The sequence below is a fragment of the Chlorocebus sabaeus genome, chromosome 24 (genome assembly GCF_047675955.1).
Source record: "Chlorocebus sabaeus isolate Y175 chromosome 24, mChlSab1.0.hap1, whole genome shotgun sequence".
Classification (NCBI taxonomy): Eukaryota; Metazoa; Chordata; class Mammalia; order Primates; family Cercopithecidae; genus Chlorocebus; species Chlorocebus sabaeus.
The window spans coordinates 38,257,798-38,271,648 of NC_132927.1; the positions used below are offsets into that span (position 1 = coordinate 38,257,798).

At 38.4% G+C, this 13,851-nt stretch overlaps 1 protein-coding gene and 1 pseudogene across 5 annotated transcripts in view; both read left to right on the forward strand.

Moving 5' to 3' along the window:
• Positions 1–13,851, forward strand: part of SYT16 (synaptotagmin 16) — a 309,807-nt gene that overhangs the window by 48,415 nt on the left and 247,541 nt on the right. The gene's annotated exons all lie outside the window — the stretch shown is intronic.
• LOC103229140 (adenylyltransferase and sulfurtransferase MOCS3-like) lies at positions 4,800–7,563 on the forward strand (annotated as a pseudogene).

Sequence of the window (13,851 nt, forward strand, 5' to 3'; positions counted from 1 at the left end):
ATCAACTCTTAAGTTGAAGACAGGGCCTGGGAATACTTCAGTGGTCTTAAAATAGGAAAGCAGAGACTATGACTACAAAAAATAAAAAATAAATGAGGTAGACAAAGCTTTCACACCCAGGATTTGCCTGTTCCAACTTCGTAGCCTTCACGAAATACCCAGGAAAAAAAATCTTCATAATTACTTGGCATAAGTTGCACCAAGGCAATTAAACAAAAAGATTAGTATGTGAACTTGTGATAGGAAACGTGTCCTTTCATAAGTTTCTTCTCAAGAATGAAAACTTAATTTTTCAATAGAGTAGGCACTGATACAGGGGTTAAGAAGAAATCACTTAGGCAGATAGTAAGGTTATGGGGAGTCCTTGGTAAGGCTTTTCCTTTTAATGAAAAGCAGCCCCAAATCATTTTCTTTTTCTTTTCTTTCTGTCTTTTTTTTTCTTTTTTTTGGACAAAGTCTTGCTCTGTCACCCAGGTTGGAGTGCAGTGGTGTGATCTCGGCTCACTGCAAGCTCCGCCTCCCAGGTTCACGTTATTCTCCTGCCTCAGCCTCCCAAGTAGCTAGGACTACAGGTGCCCACCACCACGCCTGGCTCATTTTTTTTTTGTATTTTTAGTAGCGACGGGGTTTCACCATGTTAGTTAGCCAGGATGGTCTCGATCTCCTGACCTCATGATTCACTCACCTCCCAAAGTGTTGGGATTATAGGCGTGAGCCACCACACCTGGCCAGCCCCAGATCATTTTCTAACAAAGAGCAGCCTGTAAAGTCGAGCTGCAGACATAGACAGCGAAGCTGGGAGCTTGCACTGGTGAATGCTGGCGGGAACTAGGGACTAGACATGTTGGCTCCATCTTCCTGTAGGTGCCAGTTGTGTGTACAGTAAAGAGCGACAAGATGGCGGCCAGACACGGAGAGTTCCTTAGCATAATAAGATTAGGGTGGGGAGAGCAGCTTTTGGGTGTGCTATGTAAACATCACATTTGATTGAACCAATCTGTGAGCCCTACCTAAATCAGACACCACCTCCCCAAGCTTGACTATAAAATCCGGGGCATCCACAGCCAGCCCATCTTTTCCGCTGGGAAGACCCCTCTCTGTCGACAGAACTATTTCTCTTTTCTTCTGCCTATTAAACCTCTGCTCCTAAACTCCTCATGTGTGTCCGTGTCCTAAATTTTCTGATGCCAGACAGCGAACCCCTGGATATGTACCCCAGACAATGTAGCCTCCTCAGCACTGGAAAACCAAATTCAGTCACCTGAGATTCCTAGCTCCGGTGCTCACAGGAAGGTGAAGGCATGTGGGAAGTGTGGGGTTGGCACACTTGGGGCTCCAACCGAACTGTATTTAAATAAGCAGCAACATATTGACTCCCTAAGGACTAACATATCCATTTGAAGGCATCTTAAGGTTCTAAGGTTGAAATAATTTTATAATTCTTTTTTTTTTTTTTTTTGAAAAGTACATTCAAAAGAAAACAAAAAGATGAGGATAAGGTCGGGGGCATATAAAACAAGTCCCTAAATAGATGATAGACCTTGTCTGTGTACCCACATACAGTTGCCACGGAAATATACAGTACCCTTCTCCTCAATGAGGCTAAACAGTTGTCCTTTCCACTGTGGTTCAGTATGTTTTAATGGTTCCACCATGAAATAGGTGACAATCTTTGGAAAAAGTCACTGTAGGTTGCAAAAAGATTTTATGTATGCAGTTTGCTACAAGTAACAAAGCTACTTTGCAAGAACTACTTCTTTCCAAACAACAACAACAACAAATGATTCTAGCCTGTATTTGTTTGGGTGTGATTTATTTTTAGTTTTCATTTTTTGCAAAGCAGCACAGAAACAATTATCGGAGTGTAGTAACAACCTTTGTAAACATCATTTGCATATCAGTAAGAACTGATTGTCTTTCATTCCTTTTTAGTGAAAGAGGAAGCAAGATGATCAACTGAGAGTGAATAAGGTGGGGAAGTGCTGGCAGTTCGAGATTTGTCATCTAGGATTGCAATGCACCAAGTGGCCAGATGGGGAGCCTTTGGTTACTGACTTGACAGGAGATGAGTACAGAAAGTGAGAGTAAGCTTTTAGAAACTTTTATAGCACTTGACATTGCTATAACATTTTTATTGTATTTTTAAAAAGTATTGGTCTATAATGGATTGGAAATAAAAACATCTAGTGCTCACAACAGATAGTTTAAGAGGCACTGGGCCAAGAGAGTGGGAGAAAATGGAGTAGGGAAAGGTAGAAAGATTGCTGCACTGCATTGAGGATCCACCTGAGGCTTGTGGCCATGAATTTCATGTGAGGCCATTCGATTCAAGAGTGTTTTTCTGCAGCCTTGTTTAGCTATGTTGATACAGGCAGTGTTGGATTTTACCAGGCTGTGGTTTTGCTAAGTGGGTCTAATGCAGTGGGAAGATGCAAGTGTTTAGGAAGTATGTCAGTGAGGTGTATGGAGACTGACCATGGCATTTTAAGCTGGGGGAAGAAGAAAGCAATCATGAGGAGGGTGAGAGGCAGTGAAGAAAGTGGTAGGATTGATGGAATCTAGGACCAGGAAAAATCAAGTTTGCTGGGGTTGGAATGTAGGACCAGGAAGGAGTGAACTAGAAGTATGGACAGTGGTGATCAGAGAGTGGGATTCCTGATAATGAGATTCATCATAACATTGCTCACCAACTGGGAGGGAATCTGAATCAATTATTTTGTATGTATCCAGCGGACTATTTTGTAGCCGTTAGAGGTCATGTTGTCATTCTATTTCTTTACGGACACAGAAATGTTCAGGATATGTTAAGTGAAAAACGCTTACCAATTTGCAAAATTAAGTTGCAAAGTTTACTAATTTTTTTTTGGTAAAAATATAAACATTTTAATGCACAGAAGTCTTAACTGTGGTAGTATCTGGGTGGTTGAATCACAGATGCCTTTTACTTTCTGTTGGATAATCTCCTTTTTGTTTTCGAGACAGGGTCTCCCTCTCTTGCCCAGGCTGGAGTGCAGTGCAAACATGACTCACTGCAGCCTTGATCTCTTGGGCTCAGGCTCTTGCTTCAGTCCCCCATGTAGCTGGGATCATAGGCATGTGCCATCATGCCTGGCTTATTTTTATATTTTTTGTAGAAATGGGGTTTTAGCATGTTGCCCAGGCTGGTCTCAAAATCCTGGGCTCAAGCGATCTGCCCACATCGGCCTCCCAAAGTGCTGGGATTACAGGTGTGGGCCACCACGCCCAGCCTGTTTGATAGAATTCTTACATAGGCATATTTTAGAGATACTGGGGCTTCAGTTCCAGCCTATTGCAATAAAGCAAGCATCTCAATAAAGTGAGTCACGCAAATGTTTTGGTTTCCTAGTGCATATAAAAGTTATGTTTACACTATGCTATAGTTTATTAAGTGTACAATAGCATCATATGCAAAAAATACCTACCTTAATTAAATATACTTTATTGCTAAAAAATACTGGCACAGAGTCACAAAGTGAGCACATACTTTGGAAAAATAGTGCTGACAGACTTGCTTGATGCAGGGTTGCTACAAACTTGAAATTTGTAAAAAAAAAAAAACAAAAACCACACACACACACACATGCACAGTATCTGCAAAGCACAATAAAATGAAGTGCAATAAAGTGAGGTATGTGTGCTTTATTGTTATATTCTTATAGCTTTATTAAAGTATAATTTGCATGCAAAATTCACCAGTTTTAAGTGTACCATCCTATAACTTTTGACAAATGTATAGTTTTGAAACTACCACCACATTCATCTTGTAGAACATTTCTCTCATGCCAAAAATTTCCCTTGTCCCCTTGTGCAGTCAATCTCCTCTCCCACCTCCCGGACCCTGGAAACCAGTGATCTGCTTTCCATCATGATAGTTTTGTCTTCTCTAAAATTTTGTATAGATGGGATCATATCATATGTCATATTTTGTGTCTGGCTTCTTTCACTTAACATAATGCTTTGGAGATTCATCATTGTTCTTGTGTGCATCAATGTTTATTCCCTTTTAAAGAGTAGACATATTTTAGAGTAGTTTTAGGTTCACACTAAAATTAAAGGGGAGGTGCAGGGATTTCCCACCTACACCTTACCCCTACACATGCACAGCCTTCTTCATTATCAGCATCTCCCACTAGACTGATAACATTTGTTACCACTGATGAATCTACCCTGGCATATCGTCATCATCCGGAGTCCAAAGTTCACATTAAGGTTCACTCTTGGTGTTGTACATTCTCTGAGTTTGGACAAATGTATAGACATGCATTCATCATTATAGTACCATACAGAGTAGTTTCACTGCCCTAAACATCTTCTGTGCTCTGCCCATTCATCCTTCTACCCTTTCTAACCCCTGGCAGTCACTGATATTTTTACGGTCTCCACAGTTTTTGTCTTTTCCATAATATTATATGGTTGGAGTCATACAGTATGTAGCCTTTTCAGGTTGGCTTCTTTCACTTTGTAATATGCATTTAAATTTCCTCCGTGGCTTGTCATGGGTTGATAGCTTATTTCTTTTTAGCACTGAATAATGTTCTGTTGTCTGGATTCGCCACAGTTTGTTTATCCATTTACCTATTGAAGGACATCTTGGTTGCTTCCAAGTTTTGGCAATTATGAATAAAGCTGCTATAAACGTTCATGTGCAGTTTTGTGTGTGTGTGTGTGGACATATATTTTCAACTCCTTTGGGTAAATACTAAAGAGTTGTATTTTCAACTCCTTTGGGTAAATACTAATGTTGCCCAGGCTGGTCTCAAACTCCTGGGCTCAAGCAATCTGCCCACGTCGGCCTCCCAAAGTGCTGGGATTACAGGTGTGGGCCACCACGCCCAGCCTGTTTGATAGAATTCTTAACAGGCATATTTTAGAGACACTGGGGCTTCAGTTCCAGCCTATTGCAATAAAGCAAGTATCTCAATAAAGTGAGTCACACAAATGTTTTGGTTTCCTAGTGAATATAAAAGTTATGTTTACACTATGCTATAGTGTAAAGGAGAATGAGTGCTGGATCATATGGTAAAAGTGTGTTTAGTTTGGTAAGAAACTTCCAAACTGTCTCCCAAAGTGGTTGTACCATTCTGCATTCCCACCAGCAGTGAACGAGAGCATTCTCTCCAGCATTTGGTGTTGTCAGTGTTCTGGGTTTTGGCTATTCTTATACACGTGTGTCTCGTTGTTTTCATTTGCCTTTCCCTGACAACATATAATCTGGGACATCTTTTTACATGCTTGTTTGCCATCTGCGCCTCTTTTTTGGCGAGGTGTTTGTAAAGTTCTTTGGCCCATTTTTCAATCAGGTTGTTTGTGTTCTTACTGTTGAATTTTAAGAGTTCTTTGTATATTTTGGATAATAGTTCTTTATCAGATAGTGTTTTGCAAATATTTTATTCCAGTCTATGGCATATGTTCTCATTCACTTGACTTTGTCTTTTACAGAGCAGAAATATTTAATTTTAATAAAGTCCAACTTATCAACTCTTTCTTTTGTGGATTGTGCCTTTGGTGCTGCATCTAAACAATCATCACCAAATCCAGATTATCTAGATTTTCTCCTATGTTATCTTCTAGGGGTTTTGTAGTTTAGTGTTTTACATTTAAGGCTGTGATCCATTTTGAGTTAATTTTTGTGAAGGGTGAAATGTCTGTCTAGAATAATTTTTTTTTGCATATTAATGCCCAGTTGTTCCAGCACCAATTGTTGAAAAGATTATCTTTGCTCCATAGTATTGCCTTTGCTCCTTTGTCAAAAATCAGTTGACTATATGTATGTGGGTCTAATTCTTGGCTCTCTGTTTTATTCCATTGATCAATTTATTCTTTCACCAATGCTACATTGTCTGTAGTTTTATAGTGTGTCTTGAAGTTGGGTGGTATCAGTCCTCCAACTTTGTTCTTCAATACTGTGTGGACTATTCTGGTAATTTGTTCTTTTTTTATGTGGAGGAATATACTTTTGTATGAATAGACCACAATTTGTTTATCCATTCACCAACTGGTAGACTTGGGGTTGTTTCAAATTTTTGACTATTATGAATAAAACTGTTATGACCCGGGAGGAGGTACTCCCCTTACAGACTGAAGTTGTCCAATGTGAGGAGGAATTGAATTCCTTGAAACAGAAGCTGGCGGCGACCCTTTTCGGGGAGCAGGAACCGCAGCCAGAACGGGTGGTTCCGTGTCGCCGCTACCGCCGAAGTCGGCTCTGTCCCGAGATGAGATTCTGCGCTATAGCCGGCAGCCAGTGCTGTCCGAGCTGGGCGTGCACGGACACGTGCTAGTCGTGCGCTGCGGTGGGCTCCGCTGTCCACTGGCGCAGTACTTGGCAGCGGCCGGCGTGGGCCGCTTTGGCCTTGTGGACTATGACGTGGTAGAGATGAGCAACCTGGCCCACCAAGTGCTACATGGCGAGGCACTGGCTGGACAGGCCAAGGCCGCTTCGGCCGCCACCTCGCGGCGCTGCCTCAGTTTGGCGGTGGAATGAGTGCGGTACACTTAGGCCCTTATGCCAGCCACTACTCTAGACCCGGCCAGCCGATATGATGTGGTGGCCGACTTCTCGGACAACGTGCCCACTCGCTATCTGGTTAATGACGCATGTGTGCCGGCGGGTTGGCCCCTAGTGTCTGCAGTGCCTTGCGCTTCGAGGGCCAAATCACAGTCTACCATTATGACGGTGGGCCTTGCTATCGCTGCATATTCCCCCAGCCGCCCCCAGCGGAGACAGTGACCAGCTGCGCGGACCGCGGGATGCTCCCTGTCGTAACTGGGGTCCCGGGCTGCCTGCGGGCCTTGGAAGTGCTGAACATCGCTGCGAATCTCGGCCCCTCTCACAGTGGCGGCCTGTTGCTCTTTGATGCCCTGAGAGGGCATTTCTGCTGTATTCGGCTGCGGAGCCGCTGGCTCGACTGTGCAGCTTGCGGGAAATGGCCCGCTGTGACTGCTCTGCTGGACTGTAAAGCCTTCTGTGGCTCCTCAGCCACCAATAAATGCCACTCCCTGCAGTTACTGAGCCCAGAGGGGCGTATTTCTGTCACCGACTATAAGTGACTTCTGGATTCTGGGGCACCCCACCTGTTGCTGGACATCAGGCCTCAGATGGAGGTGAACATCTGCCATTTGTCTCATGCCCTACACATCCCTCTGAAATATTTGGAACACAGGGATGCGGAGAGCCTGAAGCTCTTAAGAGAAGAAGTCTGGGAAGGGAAGCAGGGCACACAAGAAGGGGCTGCTGTCCCCCTTTATGTGATTTACAGACTGGGAAATGAATCACAGAAAGCCGTGAAGATCCTCCAGGCCTCATCAGCAGCTCAAGAGTTAGACTCTTTAACAGTTTGGAATGTTGTGGGGGACCTCATGGCCTGGGCTGCCCACAACGATGGAACACTTCCACAGTACGAAGGTGACTGGTACAGTCTGATGGGAAAGAAGTGTATGGTTATAATACCGCAAAGATTTATTTATTTGTGTTTTTCGGTAATATACATAGGAGCTGGAGATTCTACAGTATCTGTGAATACATGGACTCCTTTTTTATAAGGAGTTTTAAAATTTATTTTGTGCTGGATGACTTGTTAATGGATTTAACTGTTTCTGGGAACCATCATTTTTTTCCAGCACATGGAGGGTGTCTTGAACATGTGAGATGTAACGTGACAGGATTTTGTGTTTTAAACTACAGACCATTTACCCATCCTTATTTTCTACCTCCCCCAGTCAAAATGTTTTCTAAATCATTTTATACCTGGAATTAAGGTGCAGTAAACTTAGTCTTATGAAATTGATCACAGATTATATACTTATGATCAGTTTACTGTTTAGTTAAGAAATTCTTGGATCTTATTAATATTTCAGATGATAGAATACATCTTACAGAAAAACATGTTTAAAATGTAAATTGCTTTAATTATTCAGAAAGTGGGTCATTCTATTTGGCATTTTGAATTAGTATCAAAATGAGATCTTTAAAGTTTACCAAAATAAAGGAAACCACCTTTTTAGTCTGAAAAAAAACTATTATGAATCCTCATGTATAAGTATTTGTGTGGATATATGCTTTAATTTTTCTTGGGTAAATACCTAGGAGTTGACTTGCTGGGTTATATGGTAGATGGGTACACATTTAGCTCTACAAAAAATTGCCAAGAAAGGAAGAGTGGGGTCGGGAGAAAGGAAAAAATAATTGCCAAAATGTTTTCCATAGTGGCTGCACCATTTTGTATTCTCTCCAGCAATGTATGACATTTCCAGTTGCTTTACATCCTCTGTTATACTTGATATCATCAATTTATTTTTATTTTTGTCATTCTCATGGTTATAAGAAGATATCTCATGTTGGTTTTAATTTGCAATTTTCCAGTGACTAATGATATTGACCATCTTCTCATATGCTTATTTGCCATCTGTACCTCTTCTTTGGTAATGTATGTGTTCAAATCTTTTGTTCATTTAAAAATTATGTTTGTCTTATTATTGCATTATGAGGGTTCTTTAGTGTGCATACAAGTTGTCAGATATATGTTTTACAAATATTCTCCTGTAGTCTGTGGCTTGCCTTTTAATTTTTCTAACAGCGTGCTTTAGAGAGTAAAAATTTTAAATTTTGATAAAATCCAATTATTGTTTTTTCTTTTATATTTAGTGCCTTCTGTGTTCTACATAAGAAATCTTTGCCTAATCCAGAGTCAAAATAATTTTCTCCAATGTTTTTTCCTAGAAGTTTTATAGTTTTAGATGTTATATTTAGATCTGTGATGCATTTTATATTTTTGCTTATGTTGTGAGCTAAGGGTCTAGGCTCATTTTTTTTCATAAGCACATGTAATCATTTTAATAACACTTGTTGAAGATTATCCTTTCTCAGTCGCATTACCTAGGCATTTTTCTTGAAAATTATTTATATATGTTTGAGATTATTTCTGGAGTCTCTTTTCTCTTTTGTTGATCTCTATGTATATCTTTATGCTAATGTCATACTGCTTTGATTACTGTAGCTTTTTATATAATAAGTGTTGAAATCAGGTAGTGTAAATCCTTCCACTTTTTCTTTTTTTCAATCCTGTTTTGGGTAATCTAGGTCATTTTATTTCCATGTAAGTTTTAGAATTAACTCACCCTTTTCTATGAATAAATTCTCCCTGGATTTTCTTGTTTGTACATTAACATTTGTTGAGAAAAAGACATAAATGGCATATACGTTGAAAAGGAGGAAGTAAAACTCTTTATTTGCTGATTTGACCTCACAGTGACTCATTTCCTCGTGTGGCTTGTTAGAATTTTGCTAGTTTGTTTTCAGTGAATTTCCCCATACCCTGCATCCAGAAGACCCATATGCTCTGAACTATGAATTGGAATCTACATAAAAGCTACTAGAATTAATAAGTGAGTCTAAAAAGATGCAAGGGAAAATATACAAAAATTGTTTTTCTATATACTAGCAATTAACTTAAAACAATATTATTTACAATGAAAATACATTACTATTTATAATAAAAAAATACTATTTACATCAGCATAAAAAATATGAAAGATGTAAGAAGTGATTTAACAAGTTTGTACTGTTGAATAGGATGACCTTGCTCCCAGTCTTGGGGAAAAGCATTTAGTCTTTTACCATTAAGTCTGCTGTTGCTTGTAGATTTTTCATAGATGCTCTTTATGAAGTTGAGGCAGTTTCCTTCTACTCCTAGTTTGCTGAAAGTTTTGATCAAAAATAGATGTTGAATTTTGCCAAGTGCTTTTTCTGCATCTGTCAAGAAGATCATATGGTTTTCTTTAACTAGTCTGTTAATATGTTGAATTACATTGAGTTTTGAATGTTGAATCAGTCTTGTATTATTGGGATAAACTCCACTTGGTCTTATGTATACATTTTGGTATATTTTGTCTTCATTTTTATTCATTTCAAAACATTTAAAAATTTCCCTTTTGACTTCTTTCAATCATGGGATATTTATAAGTATGTTCTTTAGTTTCCAAATATTTGGGGGAACTGTCTAGAAACCTTTTTATTATTGATTTCTTATTTAACTGTCTTTCAGTAACATTTGTATGAGATGATTCCTTTTAAATGTGTTGTTTTGTTGCCCAGATTATGGTCTGGGTAAATGTCCCATGTTCACTTTATAAGAATATGTATTTTGCTTTTGTTGGTTGTTCTATAAATGCTGATTAATTTTATTGATAGTGTTTTTCTAGTGTTTTAAATCCTTACTGAATTTCTGTCTACTTTTTCTATCAATTATTGAGGTTCTGGCATTAAAATATCCAACAATACTTATGAATTAATCTATACATTTATCCTTCTAATTACATCAGCATTTGCTTCGTGCATTTTGAAGTTTTTTTATTATCTGAATAAACATTCAAGATTGCTATGTACTCCTGATGACCTATTCCCTTTATCATTATGGCATAATCCTTTTCTTTGGTAATATTTTATTCTGAAATTTAACCTTAGTATAGCCACTCAGCTTTATTTGGTTAGTTTTAGTGTGGTTTATCTTTTTTCTATCCTTTTTACTTGTAATAATTCTGTCTTGTTACTTAAAGTGTATTTCTTGTAGATAGCATACATAGTTGAGTATTGTTCTTTTATCCAATTTTATATCTGTTTTTTTCATTGGTGAGTTTAGACCATTTCCATTTAAGGCTGGATTTAAACCTACTATTTTATTATTTGTTTTCTATTTGTCTTCTACCTGTTCTTTTTTTTTTTTTTTTTTGCTTCTACCTTCTTTTGGATTAAATGAAAATTTATTAATATTATGTTTTAGGTTTTTTTTTTGGCTTATTAGCTCTACTTTTTTTGTTGTTTAATGGTTGCTCTAGAGTTTACAGTATAACTTTTAAATTTATCATCATCTACTTTCAAATAATATTACAGTGATTCCCACATATTTTAAGAACCTTTAAATTGTATAGTTCTATTTCTTTTCTCTTGGTCTTTGTGTTGTTGTCTTACATTTTACTGCCACGTATGTTATACACCCAACTGCTATGGACTGAATGTTTGTATCCCTCCACAGCTCACCTGTTGAAGCCGAATACCCAGTGTGATGGCATTTGTAGGTGAAAGCTGTGGGAGATAATTAGGTCAAGAGAATGGATCCCTCATGAAGGAATGGCTCCTTCCCTTATGGGAAACCCATAAGGATTAGGGTCCTTATGAGAGACATGAGAAAGTTTACTTTCTCTTTTTTTGCTCTCTGCCAGAAGATGGCTATCTGCAATCCTGGGAGCAGGCTCTAACCAGACACATCTTCCAGTGCCTTCAGCTTGGACTTCCCACCCCACAGAACTGTGAGAAATAAATATTTGTTGTTTAAGCCACCAAGTCTGCTAATTTGTTATAGAAGCCCAAATTGATCAAGACACACAACAATATGTTATCTTTGTTTTAGAAGTTATCTTCTAAAGTATACTAAAAATAAGAAAAAATTTATATCTACTCACTCTTTTACCATTTCTGATGCTCTTCATCCCTTTGTGTAGATACAAATTGCCATCTGGTATTATTTGCCTTCTACTGAAGGACTTCCTTTACTATGTGCAGTGATGCTCATGATATATTCTTTTAGCTTTTGTATGTCTGAAAAAGTATTTACTTTTATTTTTGAAGGATATTTTTGCTAGGTATAGAATTCTAGTTTGTCAACTATTTTGTTAATTGCTTTAAATATGTTGTTCCACTGTCTTTTGACTTGCATTGTTTCTGATAAGAAATATATTATCATTCTTATTGCTGTTCCTTTGTATGTAATGTGATGTCTTTTTTTTTCCTGCCTACTTTTCAATTTTTCTTTGTCACTGTTTGTTTAGAAACCTGATGATGATGTACCTTAGTTTGGTGTTCTTACTGTTTCTGCTTGGGGTTTGCCAAACTCCTTGGATATATGTGTTTATAATTTTCTTCATATCAGTAAAATTTTTTGGCCAATTGTTTCTTCAAATATTTTTGCTATACGTCCTTTCTCTGAGACTCCAATTATATGTATAGTAGGCCACATGATGTTGTCTTCTTTTGAATTTCTTTTCTTAAAAGTCTTTTTTCTCTGTGTGTTTTATTTTGTTTAGGTTTTATTGCAATGTCTTCATGTCCCTAAATCTTCTACAATGCCTAATCTTCTGTTAATCTAATCCAGTGTATTTTTCATCTCAGTTATTTTATTATTCATCTCCATAAATTTGATTTATGTCTCATTTTATCTTCCATTTCTGTTCTTTTTTTTTTTTTTTTTTTTTTAATTTATTTATTATTATTAAACTTCAAGTTGTAGGGTACATGTGCACAACGTGCAGGTTTGCTACATATGTATACTTGTGCCATGTTGGTGTGCTGCACCCATCAACTCGTCATTTACATCAGGTATAACTCCCAATGCAATCCCTCCCCCCTCCCCCCTCCCCATGATAGGCCCCGGTGTGTGATGTTCCCCTTCCCGAGTCCAAGTGATCTCATTGTTCAGTTCCCACCTACGAGTGAGAACATGCGGTGTTTGGTTTTCTGTTCTTGTGATAGTTTGCTAAGAATGATGGTTTCCAGCTGCATCCATGTCCCTACAAAGGACACAAACTCATCCTTTTTTATGGCTGCATAGTATTCCATGGTGTATATGTGCCACATTTTCTTAATCCAATCTGTCACTGATGGACATTTGGGTTGATTCCAAGTCTTTGCTATTGTGAATAGTGCTGCAATAAACATACGTGTGCATGTGTCCTTATAGCAGCATAATTTATAATCCTTTGGGTATATACCCAGTAATGGGATGGCTGGGTCATATGGTACATCTAGTTCTAGATCCTTGAGGAATCGCCATACTGTTTTCCATAATGGTTGAACTAGTTTACAATCCCACCAACAGTGTAAAAGTGTTCCTATTTCTCCACATCCTCTCCACCATTTCTGTTCTTAATATGCTTTTGTGGAGTACATTTATAATAGCTGTTTTAATTACCTTGTCTAATGATTCTGTAATCTCTGTCATTACTGGATCTGTTTCTAGTTATTGAATCCCTCCCACTCCCACTCCCCATTTTTCTTTTTTGCCTGCCTGGTAATTTTTGGTTGGATATTAGATATTGTGAATTTTATGTTGGATGGTGCTTCATTTTATTTCTTTAAGTATTTTTGGCTATGTTCTGGAAGGCAGTTAAGGCCGCTTGACTTTATCTGGTTTTGTTGAAACTTGCTTTTAAACCTTTTTAGGTGGGTGTAAATTATCCCATAATCTACTGCTAATTTGGTCCTACTAATGAGGCAATCAGCCTTTAAGTATCCCACTTTATATTCTGTATATTAGTATTTTTTGCCCGCTGGCTAGTGACAACATAAATTATTCCCAGCTTTTCATTTAGCTCTAGGGGTTTTTTGATTGTACCTTTCTGGTGGTTCTCTCCCTTGTCTTGTTAGTTTCTTAATACACATGTGCTGATCTGTACTCAAAGACTCAAAAGGAAATCCTGTCTGTGAATGCTTCTTCTGCAGTGCTTTACCCCATAAATTTTAGTCACTGTGGCTTCCCCAAACTCCACCCTGCTTCTATTCAACTCAGCAAGACTCTGTTCTGGGTCTGTTTGGGCTCCCCTTCCCTGTTCCGTGACATGCTCTCCAGGCAGTGAACTGGAGCACCCACAGGGATCACTTTATTCATTTGTTCTTTCTCTCAGGGAACACCATTTAGTGTTGCCTGCTTTCCTGCATCTTTAAAACCATTATTTTATATATTTTGTCCAGTGTTGTGGTGGTTTAAGGCAGAAAGAGAAATTTAATCCCTATTACTATATTATGATCAGAGCTGGAGTCCTTAACTAACTTTTGCACAT